We start from the raw sequence: 13,466 nt of genomic DNA on the forward strand, positions 1-13,466 counted from the left end.
CTGTCTTTAGAATGTAAGCTCTTAAGGGCAGGATTTTTGTTGTTGTTAGTTTTGTTTACTACTGAATCTGTAGTTCTCAGAACTGTGTTGTATGTGTTCAGTGACTGTTTATTGAAAGAATAAAGATGTATGCATCTCTAATTCTAGATTTTCACCCCTTGTGTCAGAATTGCCATGGCGCTGGTTAGTGAGGTGCTTGTTAAAAATGTAGATTTCTGGGGCCGGGCGCGGTGGCTCAAACCTGTAATCCCAGCACTTTGGGAGGCCGAGGCGGGTGGATCACGAGGTCAAGAGATCTAGACCATCCCGGTCAACATGGTGAAACCCCGTCTCTACTAAAAATACAAAAAATTAGCTGGGCATGGTGGCGCGTGCCTGTAATCCCGGCTACTCAGGAGGCTGAGGCCGGAGAATTGCCTGAACTCAGGAGGCGGAGGTTGCAGTGAGCCGAGATCGCGCCATTGCACTCCAGCCTGGGTAACAAGCGAAACTCCATCTCAAAAAAAAGAAAAAAAAAATGTAGATATCTGGACTCCATGGATCAGCAGAATCAGACTCTGGAGGTGGGGGTCTAAGAATCTGTATTCTTAGCCAGTTACCCAGGTGGTTTTTTTTTTTTTGAGACAGCGTCTCGCTCTGTCACCCAGGCTGGAGTGCAGTGGCACAATCTCAGCTCACTGCATCCGCCACCTCCTGGGTTCAAGCAGTTCTCTGCCTCAGCCTCCTAAGTAGCTGGGATTACAGGCGCCCACCACCAAGCCTAGCTAATTTTTTGGTATTTTTACTAGGGACGGTATTTCACCATGTTGGGCAGGCTGGCCTTGAACTCCTGACCTCGTGATCCACTCACCTTGGCTCCCAAAGAGCTGGGATTATAGGCGTGAGCCACCCAGATGGTTCTTAAACTCTAATGTGTATGAGATTCACTGTTTTACAGTGTGGCTGTGGCTCATTAAATACTGACAGTATAACGCAGTCATAGGCCCATGATAAATAAATTACAAATGTGTTGATTATTCTTTAGTAAGCGTTTTTTTTTCCCTGTGATATGGTAAGGAAGGGTTATGTGTATTTGTAATTGTGATTATTTTGGTTACTCTAGTTTTTCCCCAAAAATTCAGTTTAATCTGGAACATAAGGGAGCTAGAAATCTCAAATATCAGATGTTAGTGAATCCACCTTTCCCAAGCAAAAACAAGCCCTTTAAACACACTCTTATTCTGTGCTTGTAATTTTTTTACTCGTAAGAATCGATGAGCTAATATTAGGGATTTATTTTAAATGATAAGCATCTTTATATAGACTGATGTGAGTCTCTTTACTTTCTTGGGCTGTATTACTGGGGAACAATGATTGATCTGTTTAAGAATTATTCTATAATATTGAAAAGCAGTTTCCAGTGAAACAGCATGGGCTTAAAAGATAGAAATCTTGATGCATGCAGTACCTTTTAGCTGTAGAATCTTAAAGAATTTTTTAAAAAACTTCTTTGAATTTCCACATTTATTTCCTCTCTCATAATTGTGAATTTCTCTAGGATATAAACAACTTACCTAAAAAATAGTAAAGTAAGAAAGTTTCAATATTGTTTACTCTCATTCTTTAAAAATGAGAAATGGGGCTAATAGCTAAGTTACTGGGTTGTTGAGAGGATTATTTCATTGAGTCATTTCAGTAAATGTAAGTTCTCTTCCCTGTCTGTGGAAGTACATTTTGAGGCACATTAAAATGTTTCGTTAAAAATAATATTAATTTATTTCAAACTTAAAAAATGACAGAGAAGGATATAATAGATGCCCAAGTACCCATTGCATTAATCTAATACGTAATGTTTGCCATATTGGTTTTGAATCCTTTTTAAAAGAAATAAAATGTTACTGTGCAGTTGAATGGTTCTCCCAATAACTTTTCTCCCCTTTCTTTATAGATACATACCTGTCCTGAAAGTGGCATATACTTTCTGGTTTTAAATAGTTCTACAACATTTGTATATTTCATAAATAACATATAGTATCTTGTGTTTAAAAAGTTATGGTAAATGGTTCAGACTATATACTTTTGTAGCTTGATTTAATTTTTCATTCCACATTGGTGTAGAAGCTTATCCGTATATAAATATTTAGATCTTATGCATTAATTTCAATTCTCTGACTTATATTTTTTTTATCCAGGGTATTTAGGTTGTTCCAAAAAATTTTTTTGTAGTTGCAAGCGATACTTTGGTGAATGCAGGAATTTCTCTAGGATATAAACAACTTACCTGAAAAATAGTAAAGTAAGAAAGTTTCAATATTGTGTACTGTCATTCTTTAAAAATCTGGTCCACATAACAAAAGTACGTTCTCCCTCATCTCCCCTGCAAAAAATACTTAAGAGCCAGTCCAAGACCCTTTTCTTTGGTCTTGACTTGAGGTGAGATTTTCTTCAAGACTTCTTTGTAGAAGAAAATGAAGAGCCTTAATTCGAGGACTTGCAGAACCTGAATAGAATGACTGAATTTCTGTCTTGTTGATTATAGAGTTCCCCAAGGTGGGGTGTAGTGTTCCATGCCTGGAATCCCAGCACTATGGGGAGGCTGAGGTAGGAGGATCCCTTGAGTCTAGGAGTTTGAGACCAGCCTGGGCAACATAGTGAGACCTGGTCTCTACAAAAAATTAGCTGACTCTGGTAGTGCATGCCTGTGGTCTCAGCTACTCAGGAAGCTGAGGTGGGAGAATCACTTGAGCCCTTGGGTCAAAGCTGCAGGAAGCTGTGATTGTGCCACTTTTCTCCAGCCTGGGCATCAGAGCAAGAGCCCATTTCAAAACAACACCTCAAATCTTAAAAAAAAAAAAAATCCCTTGAGCCATTGTTTATTCTAGAATCTCCTGACTAGCTAACAAAGTTGACTTCATAAATTGTAACCTCATTTAAAAATGCCAAATTTAAATTAACTTTAGTTGTTTTTTTTTTTTTTTGAGACGGAGCCTTTGTTGCTCAGGCTGGAGTGCAGTGGCATGATCGTGGCTCACTGCAACCTCGGCCTCCTGGTTCCAAGCAATTCTCCTGTTTCAGCCTCCTGAGTAGATGGGATTACAGGCATCTGCCACTATGCCTGGCTGATTTTTTTTGTGTTTGTGGTAGAGACAGGGTCTCACCATATTGGCCAGGCTACTCTCAAACTCCTGATCTCAAGTGATCCACCTGCCTCGGCCTCCCAAAATACTAGGATTATAGACGTGAGCCACCGTGCCCAGCCAACTTGAGTATTTTTTGTTTTCTTTTTGAGATGGCGTTTCACTCAGTTGCCCAGGCTGGAGTGCAGTGGCATGATCTTGGCTCCCTGCAACCTCTGCCTCCCAGGTTCATGTGATTCTTCTGCCTCAGCCTCCCAAGTAGCTGAGACTACAGGAGTATGCCACCACACCTAGCTAATTTTTGTATTTTTAGTAGAGACGGGGTTTCACCATGTTGGTCAGACTGGTCTTGATCTCCTGACCTTGTGATCTGCCCCCCTCAGCCTCCTGAAGTGCTGGGATTATAGGCATGAGCCACTGCGCCTGGCCTGGTATTTTTTTTTAAGTACGCTTATATTAAAGTGTGTGCTTCTAAGAACTGGTTAATATTTGATGATAAACTTTGGGAAAAATACTTTGAATTATACATTTATAAACAGTTTTATACTTTTCTTCATCTGTTTTAATAAATGCATAAAAGCATTTTTATGCCTTAGTGTTCTTTAAGTGGGAACAGCAAAAATTCTGTGACACCAGTGGTAGTTACTATGGAAACGGGGTATATTTCAAGTGGAAAATAATATGTAAATCTTATAGGAAAAACAACTCTTTGTTTCCTGATTTGATGGTAATGAAGGAAGGAGATGAAAACCATTATATGCTCTTTTTTACCTCCCAAAATGGAGTCTCGCTCTGTTGCCCAGGCTGGAGTGCAGTGGCACGACCTTTGGCTCACCACAGTCTCTGCCTCCCGAGTAGCTGGGATTATAGGCATATGCCACCATATTTGGTTAATTTTTGTATTTTTAGTAGAGATGTGGTTTCTCCATATTGGCGGCGCTGGTCTCGAACTCCTGATCTCAGGTGATCTGCCTGCCTCGGCCTCCCAAAGTGCTGGGATTATAGGCATGTACTCCTTAAAGCATTTTGTTTTGGACGGAATCTGCCTCTGTTGCCCAGGCTGGAGTGCAGTGGTGTGATCTTGGCTCACTGCATCCCTGCCTCCCCGGCTCCTGGGTTCAAGCAATTCTCCTGCCTCAGCCTCCAAAGTAGCTGGAATTACAGGCATGTGCCACCATGCTGGCTAATTTTTGTATTTTAAGTGGAGACAGTTTTCACCATGTTGGCCAGGTTGGTCTCGAACTCCTTACCTCAGGTGATCCGCCCAGCTTGGCCTCCCAAAGTGCTGGGATTCCAGGCGTGAGCTACTGCGCCTTGCCTCTTTAAAGCATTTTTAAAAGTCTGTTTTAGGATGGTCTTTTGTTGTTGGCAAGAAAGGGGCAAGGCTAATGGGAGAAAGTATTTGATAACCGACATTGTTAACAGGTCCTTTTCTGGAGTCTTCAAAGTTTTTATTTTTGTAATTCGCATTTTACTAACTTTGTATAAGAGAAATTTGACTTTATAAGTTCTTAGTATTTTATAGGACCAGATTATAAGTTAAAATATTTTCTTGTAGTATCGGTTTGGCTAATAGCTGCTTTTTTTTCTTCAAAAAAAATTTATTGAAGTTTTTGTCAGTACCTGTAATACTTGTATCCCAGGCTGCCTCAGTCTTGTGGGCGAGGCCCAGCACTGCCATAAAAGCTCACCCAGGTGATGGGTGAGCTAGACTAATAATCATTTAATAGAGCTAAACTACCTAATAGTTTTCAATCCTAGCTCTATATGATTTCCATAGCTTTTTTTTTTAAGTAGAGATGGTTTTATGTACCTTGACTTTTTTGAACTTTGGTATATCAAACTATTGATAGCAACACTGCAGTGGTTAGTTGTATTAGAGTACCAGCAGTCTCTCAGGAAAAATACAGCATTATTGTTTGGGTTGAAAACTTTTTCCTTCCTTGAAAATTTTATTTTAACATGGTTAGAAACTACATGAGATAAAATTAAATGAATGGCACTTACATCCTAAACACCTGTGAAATAGAGTGACCCTTGTTAGCCATATGTCCTGAGGACCAGCAATGTTGGCATCATCTTGGATTTAGTAATGCAGTTTGAAACTCAACCCCAGTTTTATTGAATCAGAATATGCTTTAATGTTTTTATTTTTAGTCAAGAATTTTGCTCTTGTTGCCCAGGCTGGAGTACAGTGGCAATACCTCGGCTCACTGCAACCTCTGCCTCCCGGGTTCAAGTGATTCTCCTGCCTCAGCCTTCCGAGTAGCTGGGATTACAGGCATGTGCCACCATGCTCGACTAATTTTGTATTTTTAATAGAGACAGGTCTCTGTCAGGTGATCTGCCCGCCTCGGCCTCCCAAAGTGCTGGGATTACACGCCGGAGCCACTCTACCCAGCCAGAATTAAATGGCACCCAGCCATTTTACTTTATTTTTATGTATTATTTTTGAGGTGGAGTTTCGCTCTTGTTGCCCAGGTTGGAGTGCAATGATGTGATTTTGGCTCACTGCAGCCACCGCCTTCCAGGTTCAAGTGATTCTTCCCTCAGCCTCTCGAGTAGTTGGGACTACAGACATACGCCACCATACCCGGCTAATTTTGTATTTTTAGTAGAGACGGTGTTTCTCCATGTTGGTCAGGCTGGTCTCCAACTCACGACCTTAGGGGATCTTCCCACCTCAGCCTCCCTAAGTGCTGGGATTACAGGTGTAAGCAAGCCACCGTGCCAGCCCAGAATATGTATTTTAACGAGATACTCAGGTGATGTGCATTCATGGTAAGCTTGACAAGCACTGCTGTAGGGGAAATAACACTAAAGAAGACCTGGTCTTGATTTTCCCCCCAAACAGTGGTTTAATTGTATGTTTTTCTTATTTTTAAAATGAGCAGGTTGGTATGCATAATCTATAAAACTGGTGGAAGTGATATATTGGTTTTAATTTTTAAGTATTGAGGCTAATTTTTAAGCATATGTACTAAACTTAAATGTTCTCATGTGTCTTGTCGTGATATATATTCTAGGGTGTGTATGTATATTCTATTAATGCCTAAAACCTTGTAGGTCTTGGAAAATGCTTTTCCTCTTCAATATATAAAAAAAGAATCTCTAGAGTTCTTTAAGAAAATAAATATTTGTAACTTCATAGTAACTTTTTATTTTTTAACTAAAATATCTTGGCATGATTAGGTACTATATTCATAGGAATTCATCCAGAAAGGAGTGAGTTTGTCACCATTGGAAACACTCAAAACTATATTCAAGTTCCTATATCAGGTCATGAGAAAATATTTTAAATTCAAATTGAGCAGTGTCAGAATCAGTGGATAGCTTAGTTTCTCATCACATAGGTATAACCTTTGTAGGCCATCATCTTTGAAGGGGACAATACTAACTAAAACGTTTTTGTTTTGTAAAATGATTAATTGGTTCTATTGCTTCTTTCTGTTTAATAAATTTAAAGTACTAAGAGGGAAGAGTTTGGATCTGATTTTTAAAAATCTGCCTTGCTGAGATATAATTTACATAAAATTTGCTGATTTCAGGGTGCAGTTTGTTGACAAATATGTAGTTTGTAACCACCACTGCAGTGATTATATAGAACATTTTCATTACGTCAAAAAGTTACCTCAGTAGTCAGTTCTCTTCCTTTAACCCTCAGCTCCCCACAATCACTCATCTGCTTTCTGTCAGTGTAATTTGCTTTTTTTTTAGAATTTATTTTAAATGGAATCATACATTATGTATTTTGTCTTTTATTTATCATAATCCTTTTTAGATTTACTTGTGTATTTACATATTAGTAATTTCTTTTCATTTCAGAGTAGTAGTCCATTGTATGTATGTAATACAATTTGGTCTTGTAAGTTTTAGTTATTCTGGTGAATATTAATGGTGTCTCACTAATTGGTGTCATTTTTCTTAAATGTTTGGAAGAATTCACCAGTGAAGCCATCTGGGCCGAGAGGTGTTCTTTTTTTTTTTTTTTTTTTTTTTTTTGGTAGGGTGTTTAATGGATTTGATTTTTTAAAGCTGATTCTTTTTTGTTTTCCCTACTAAAGAGTGAGAACCTTCATTTAGTCAGTCAGTTGATTGATACTGAGTTTATTAGGGAGGGGTTCTTGCTTTCAGATTTTAAGAGGCAGTAATTGGTGTGTATTTGGAACTGTACCTCTGGAGAGTAGGTTACCGGGAATGGTGAGGTAGACACAGAATTTTAGAATCACTTGGCATTGTTTCATATGTCTTGAAAACTTTTTTCTTCCTTCATGGCACCTTCCTGTCCCTCCTAATCATAAAAATCCTTGAAAGTAGAAAAAACGTCGAGAAGCAGTCCTAGAATATTTGAGAGACCTTCTCTTGGCTATTAGAGGTCTATTAGAGGCAAGATAAGGTATAATAATAATAGCACTGGCTTGTACCAGTGTACAGTGTACAAAGATCTGTACCTAGGTCCGCTTCATTGGTGCGTGTTTGGAAGTGAATTTCTGGAGAATAGGTTATGGGGAATGAATGGTGCTCTTGAAAGCTTTAGTTATTCTGGTGGGTATGTGATGTTATCTCACTAATTGGTGTCATTTCTTCCTTAAATGTTTGGTAGAATTCACCAGTGAAGCCATCTGGGCAGAGACGTGTGGTGTATGTATATTCTATTAATGTATACCTATACGTACATACTATACACCCTGTACGTAGAGTGTGTATGTATATTCTATTAATGCCTAAAACCTTGTAGGTCTTGGAAAATGCTTTTCCTCCCCAATATGGGGTGTGTATGTATATAGGTGTATATATATATGTATATAGATATACATACACACTTAAGTGCTGGGATTCCATTTGTGAGCCACTGTGCCTCACCCAAATTTTTTAAATAATTGATTTACATTAACACAGCCCAAATGCTGCATTTTGTTGATAAGTCTTTTAAGTTTCTTTTCTATAGGTTCTTTTTCTCCCTTCTGCTTTCGTAATTATCCAGGTTTTTTTTTTTTTTTTTGTCCAGTGGAATTTTCTATGTTCTGGATTTTTCTGACTCCATCTCTGTGGGGTTGTTTTAACATGTTCTTCTGCTTCTGCATTTCTTTTCTTGTAATTACATCTAAAAGCTTGATCAGAGTTATATTTAAAAAAATTTTCCCACCAGTACATTATAGGGGTGTCATATGCTTGAGCCACATGTGTGATTTATCCCTTAGTTGTGTTAAGATTGATTCAGGGGAGTTCGGAGTTGATCTGTTTGTAATAATATACCCCATCAGCTTTTCACCATGGACCGTAGTCATTGTGCCTTGCTGCCTTTTTGAAGTCCCCGTTTCTAGGGAATGCCTTCCATTTATGGAAGTGCTTTGTTGCTGAGCTTCTTTGAAGGGGATTCTAACAAGACCTTACTATTTAATTGGTTTTTGGGTAGCAGTCTTAAGTCAGATTGTTAGTCATATAAATACATTATTTGTAATTGGAGTTCTTTTAGGAAACCTGTTTTCATTCCATGTCATATTTGATCTTGAAAATAAATGAAAGTTGGAAAAATGTTGTAATCATTTATGAAGAACAAATATTGGATATCTAATATACATATATGGTTATTTAATAATGATTACGTGTTTAATACTAATAGAGCTTTTCAAGGAATTTTTCTCCAGTAACCAGACTGCCAAATTAATTACTTGAGGCTTCTTAGAGGAGGCTCTTCTGAAGGTTTTTTTGTTTTTGTCTTTTTTTTTTTTTTTTTTTTTTTTGAGACGGAGTGTCGCTTTTTCTCTTGGGCTTGAGTGCAGTGGGGTGGTCTCGGATCACTGCAAACTCTGCCTCCCGGGTTCAAGCGATTCTCCTGCCTCAGCCTCTGGAGTAGCTGGGATTCCAGGCACCCACCACTACACCTAGCTATTTTTTGTATTTTTAGTAGAGACAGGATTTCACCTTGTTGGCCAGGCTGGTCTTGAACTCCTGACCTCAGGTGATCTGCCCACCTCAGCCTCCCAAAGTGCTGGGATTACAGGTGTGAGCTACAGTGCCCAACTAAAACTCTTCTTTGAAGAGCAAAATAAGGCTGGCAAGTCAGGATATTCTCTCTCTCTCTTTTTTTTTAAGAGGTTTTGCTTTAGCAACCATAAAAAGTCTAAGTTATTCCAAAGATCTTGTAATGACTTCCGAAATTATTTTTACCTGGTTATTATTTTCCTTGTTGATGCTCTAAAACTAAATGCTAGAGGAGAAGCACTTTTCTTCAATGATTTTTGCTTTTCCTCTTTAAAAGTGCTTTGTTGCTGAGCTTCTTTGAAGGGGATTCTCACAATTCAGTTAAGTTGGCTTTGACACCATGCATTGCTTGCTTTCTTGGCATTGTAGTTTAAGTAATACATTCACCTTATGAAAAATTATGTTTTCTTGATGATCTCAAATAGTAATTCCTTCTTAACTTCCAGGTAATATTACTGGAAAATTCTTCAGTACATCTGTAATGGCCCTTAACACTTACTTCCCACTGAATTTCAGTGCCAATCGATTTTCTTCCTAAACTTCTCACACCATCTTTTGAGCTAAAAACTTATTTCTTGGGTAGCTTACCTATTCAGTTTTTAAGCATTTTGTAGAATGTAGATAGAGCATCTAAGAAAATGATTGTTTTTGTGACCAGTCTGGCCAACATCTCTACTAAAAATACAAAAATTGTCGAGGTGGCACATGTTTGTAATCCTAGCTACTCAGGAGGCTAAGGCAGGAGACTTTCTTGAACCTGGGAGGCGGAGGTTGCAGTGAGCTGCTGAGATCATGCCACTGCACTCCAGCCTAGGTGACCAAGTGAGACTCTGTCTCCTCCCCAGAAACAAAAAGAAAAGAAAATGGTTGCTTTGGTTCAGTTTTATGGATTTCTTGGGTTTGCTGATGAATTTATTCTATCAAGTTTTCTCACATCAGTAATCAACATGTCTCACTTCATAAAAATTACTGGTCATTGCACTGACTTATGGATCTGTTTCCTTGTCCTTCACAACTGTGCTTTGTTGAATATGATAGTTTGAATCTGGAAGATAACTCGTACTCTTTAATTCCTCACTTCTGTAGATGTAAAATGCCATGCTTTATTTCTAGGGTGATTTACAAAAAGTGGAAAGCAGAGTGCATATTTGTGCTAAGCACAACTCCAGATTTTTAGCTGGGCCATCACCTTAGCTGATTACCTAGTGATCCTTAGTTGTGAGGTGGTCATAGTGGTCATAGTGTTTACACTATAAACACTGAATTTTGATTTATAAAATTTAAATTGACAAATTTGAATTTTGATTATTATTGTAGGGTTCTTAATTGTGATAAAGGACATGAGGACAGGTGTGGTGACTCACACCTATAATCCCAGCACTTTGGGAGGCTCAGGTGGGAGGATCACTTAAGTCCAGGAGGTCAAGACAAGCCTGGGTGACATAGGGAAATCCTGGTCCTACCAGAAATTAACAAATTAGCTGGGCATTGTGGCACGTGCCTGTAGTCCCAGCTACTTTGGGAGGCTGAGGTGGGAGGACTGCTTGCACCCAGAGGGTTGAGGCTGTAGTGAGCCATCATTGTGCCACTATACTCCAACCTGGGGAACAGAGTCAGACCCTATTAAAAAAAAAAAAGCCATGAAAGCAGAGTGTAGATTGTTGAAAATAAAACTATTTCAATTTGAGCCTCTGCCTGTTTGTACTTACAGACAGGTAATGATGGTGGCTTGCCAGTTTTGCTGTCTGTAGTCAGTATTTATAGCGAGTTCCAGCTTTTTAACCCTTATTCAATTGAGAGAACCACATTTTCCTATGAGAAAAGCACAATTTGCTTTATAATGTTAAATTGAAAGTTGCATTTTATTTATTGAAAATTATTTTAATTTAAACTTTTTAAAATAATTGATACATAATTGTACATGTGTTGTGGGGTACAGTATACACTGTATAATGATCAAATCAGGATAACATGTTTACCTCAAACCTTTATAATTTCTTTGCGTTGATAACTTTTAAGATTTTTTTTTTGAGCTATCTTGAAAATATACAATACACCGTTACTAGTTACAGTCACCCTATGTTATAGAACACCAGAAAAATCTAGAACACTTCATGAATTTGTATGTCATCCTTGTGCAGGGGCCATTCTAATCTCTGTATTTAGTATATGAGCTCTAGAAACAAGCGCTGAAAGTTGCATCTCTATTTTTTTTCCCCTTAATTTCAAATGTGATAGGAAACATTTCTCATTGAGGGTTCTGTAGGAAGTAAATCATAAATCTATTAAGCATATATATAGCAACTATAAATCTTTAAAATTAATTTCCAGCATTAAATTATATACTATAATATACAAGTATGTAATATAGTATGTGGTATACTATATTATATACTATATATAATATCTATAATCCCACCAGTATATAATATAGTATATAATATACTATATACAAGGTATTCCAGTTTACAGGCAGCACATACAGTTTTTTGAATTAAAAAACCGGTCTGTAAAATACTGTTTAGGCATTTAATTTAGTGTAGAATTAAAGGGACTTCAGGGTAGTAATTTAAACATTTCTTTTTAAAGCTGTCTAGATTGTGAATACCCAGTTCACATGCAGAGAAATGATTGTTAGTCAAAGAAATGAATATTAAAGCAATTTGAATGGTGTGACTGAAGAACCTAATTTTCAGTTTTATTTAATTTTATTTACATTAAAAAACATAGTTTTGTTAGTATGGATGCAGATATGAATGGAAAATGATTAGTTGATTTAATTATGGAAAACTTTTTTGGAACAACTTTTATACAAAGTCTTTTTCGGTTTAAGTTTTATGAAATTAAATGATTATGTATTTCTGATAAACATTCAGTGTCTAAGTTGAAATGTGCTGTAGGTGTAAAATACAGAACAGATGGCTGGGCGCGGTGGCTCAGGCCTGGAGTCCTAGTACTTTGGGAGGCCGAGGTGGGTGAATCACAAGGTTAGGAGTTCAAGACCAGCCAGGCCAATATGGTGAAACCCTGTCTGTACTAAAAATATAAAAAACCAGCCAGCATGGTGGCTGTAGTCCCAGTCACTTGGGAGGCTGAGGCAAGAGAATTGTTTGAACCTGGGAGGTGGAGGTTGCAGTGAGCCAAGATTGAGCTACTTCACTCCAGCCTGGGTGACAGAGCAAGACTCCATCTCAAAAAAAAAAAATATATATATACAGAGCAGATTTAGAAGACCATATGTAATTAATAATCAGCCAGGCATGGTGGCTCACCTCTGTAATCCCAGCATTTTGGGAGGCCGAGCAGAGTTCGAGACCAGCCTGGGCAACACGGCAAAATCCTGTCTCTACAAAAGAATACAGAAAAATTTAGCTGGTGTGGTAGCTTATGCCTGTAGCCCCAGCTGCTTGGTAGGCTGAGACAGAATTGCTTGAGCCCAGGAGGAGGAGGTTGCAGTGAGCCAAGATCACACCATTGCACTGTAGCCTGGGTGACAGGAGTGAAACCCTGTCTCAAAAAGAAAAGTTAAAAATACTGAGTTACGGGGCTGGGCGCGGTGGCTCACGCCTGTAATCCCAGCACTTTGGGAGGCTGAGGTGGACGGATCACCTGAGGTCAGGAGTTTGACTGACCAACATGGAGAAACTCTGTCTCTATTAAAAATAAAAATTAGTCTGGAGTGGTAGTGCCTGCCTATAATCCCAGCTACCTGGGAGGCTGAGGCAGGAGAATCGCTTGAACCCGGGAGGCGGAGGTTGCAGTGAGCCAGGCTGAGATCATGCCATTGCACTCCGGCCTGGGCAACATGAGCAAATAAAAGAAAAAAAATACTAAATGTGGCCAAGCATGGCGGCTCACGCCTGTAATCCCAACACTTTGGTAGGTCAAGGTAGGTGGACCACGTGAGGTCAGAAGTACGAGACCAGCCTGGCTAACACTGGGAAACCCGTGTCTACTAAGAATACAAAAATTAGCCAGGCATGGTGGTGCTTGCCTGAAATCCCAACTACTCAGGAGGCTGAGGCAGGAGAATTGCTTGAACCCTGAAAGCAGAGGTTGCAGTGAACCGAGATCCTGCCACTGCACTCCAGCCTGGGCGACAGAGCAAGACTCTCAAAAAAAAAAAAAAAAAAAAAAATTCAAATGTGACTACAAATTTATCTGTTTTTTCTTTTTAGTTCTCTGAATTTTAATTCATGTATTTTGAGTCTCTTAAGCATTATTATGTCTTTCTGATGATTACACATTTTATATCTGGTAATGCTTTTAGTCTTGAAGCTGGCTTTGATGTTTATGTAGCTACTTTAGCTTTCTTATAATTAATGTCTGCATAGGATACCTGTGCCTTTTTCCCTTTTACTTTCA

The 13,466-nt window shown here is 38.6% G+C and overlaps 1 protein-coding gene and 1 pseudogene across 9 annotated transcripts in view; one reads left to right on the top strand and one right to left on the bottom strand.

The window, feature by feature from the left end:
* Positions 1-13,466, top strand: part of ATL2 (atlastin GTPase 2) — a 73,831-nt gene that overhangs the window by 10,955 nt on the left and 49,410 nt on the right. The gene's annotated exons all lie outside the window — the stretch shown is intronic.
* On the bottom strand, positions 11,198-11,291 carry LOC118147566 (U6 spliceosomal RNA; annotated as a pseudogene).

The sequence above is a fragment of the Callithrix jacchus genome, chromosome 14, assembly GCF_049354715.1.
Source record: "Callithrix jacchus isolate 240 chromosome 14, calJac240_pri, whole genome shotgun sequence".
Taxonomy (NCBI): domain Eukaryota; kingdom Metazoa; phylum Chordata; class Mammalia; order Primates; family Cebidae; genus Callithrix; species Callithrix jacchus.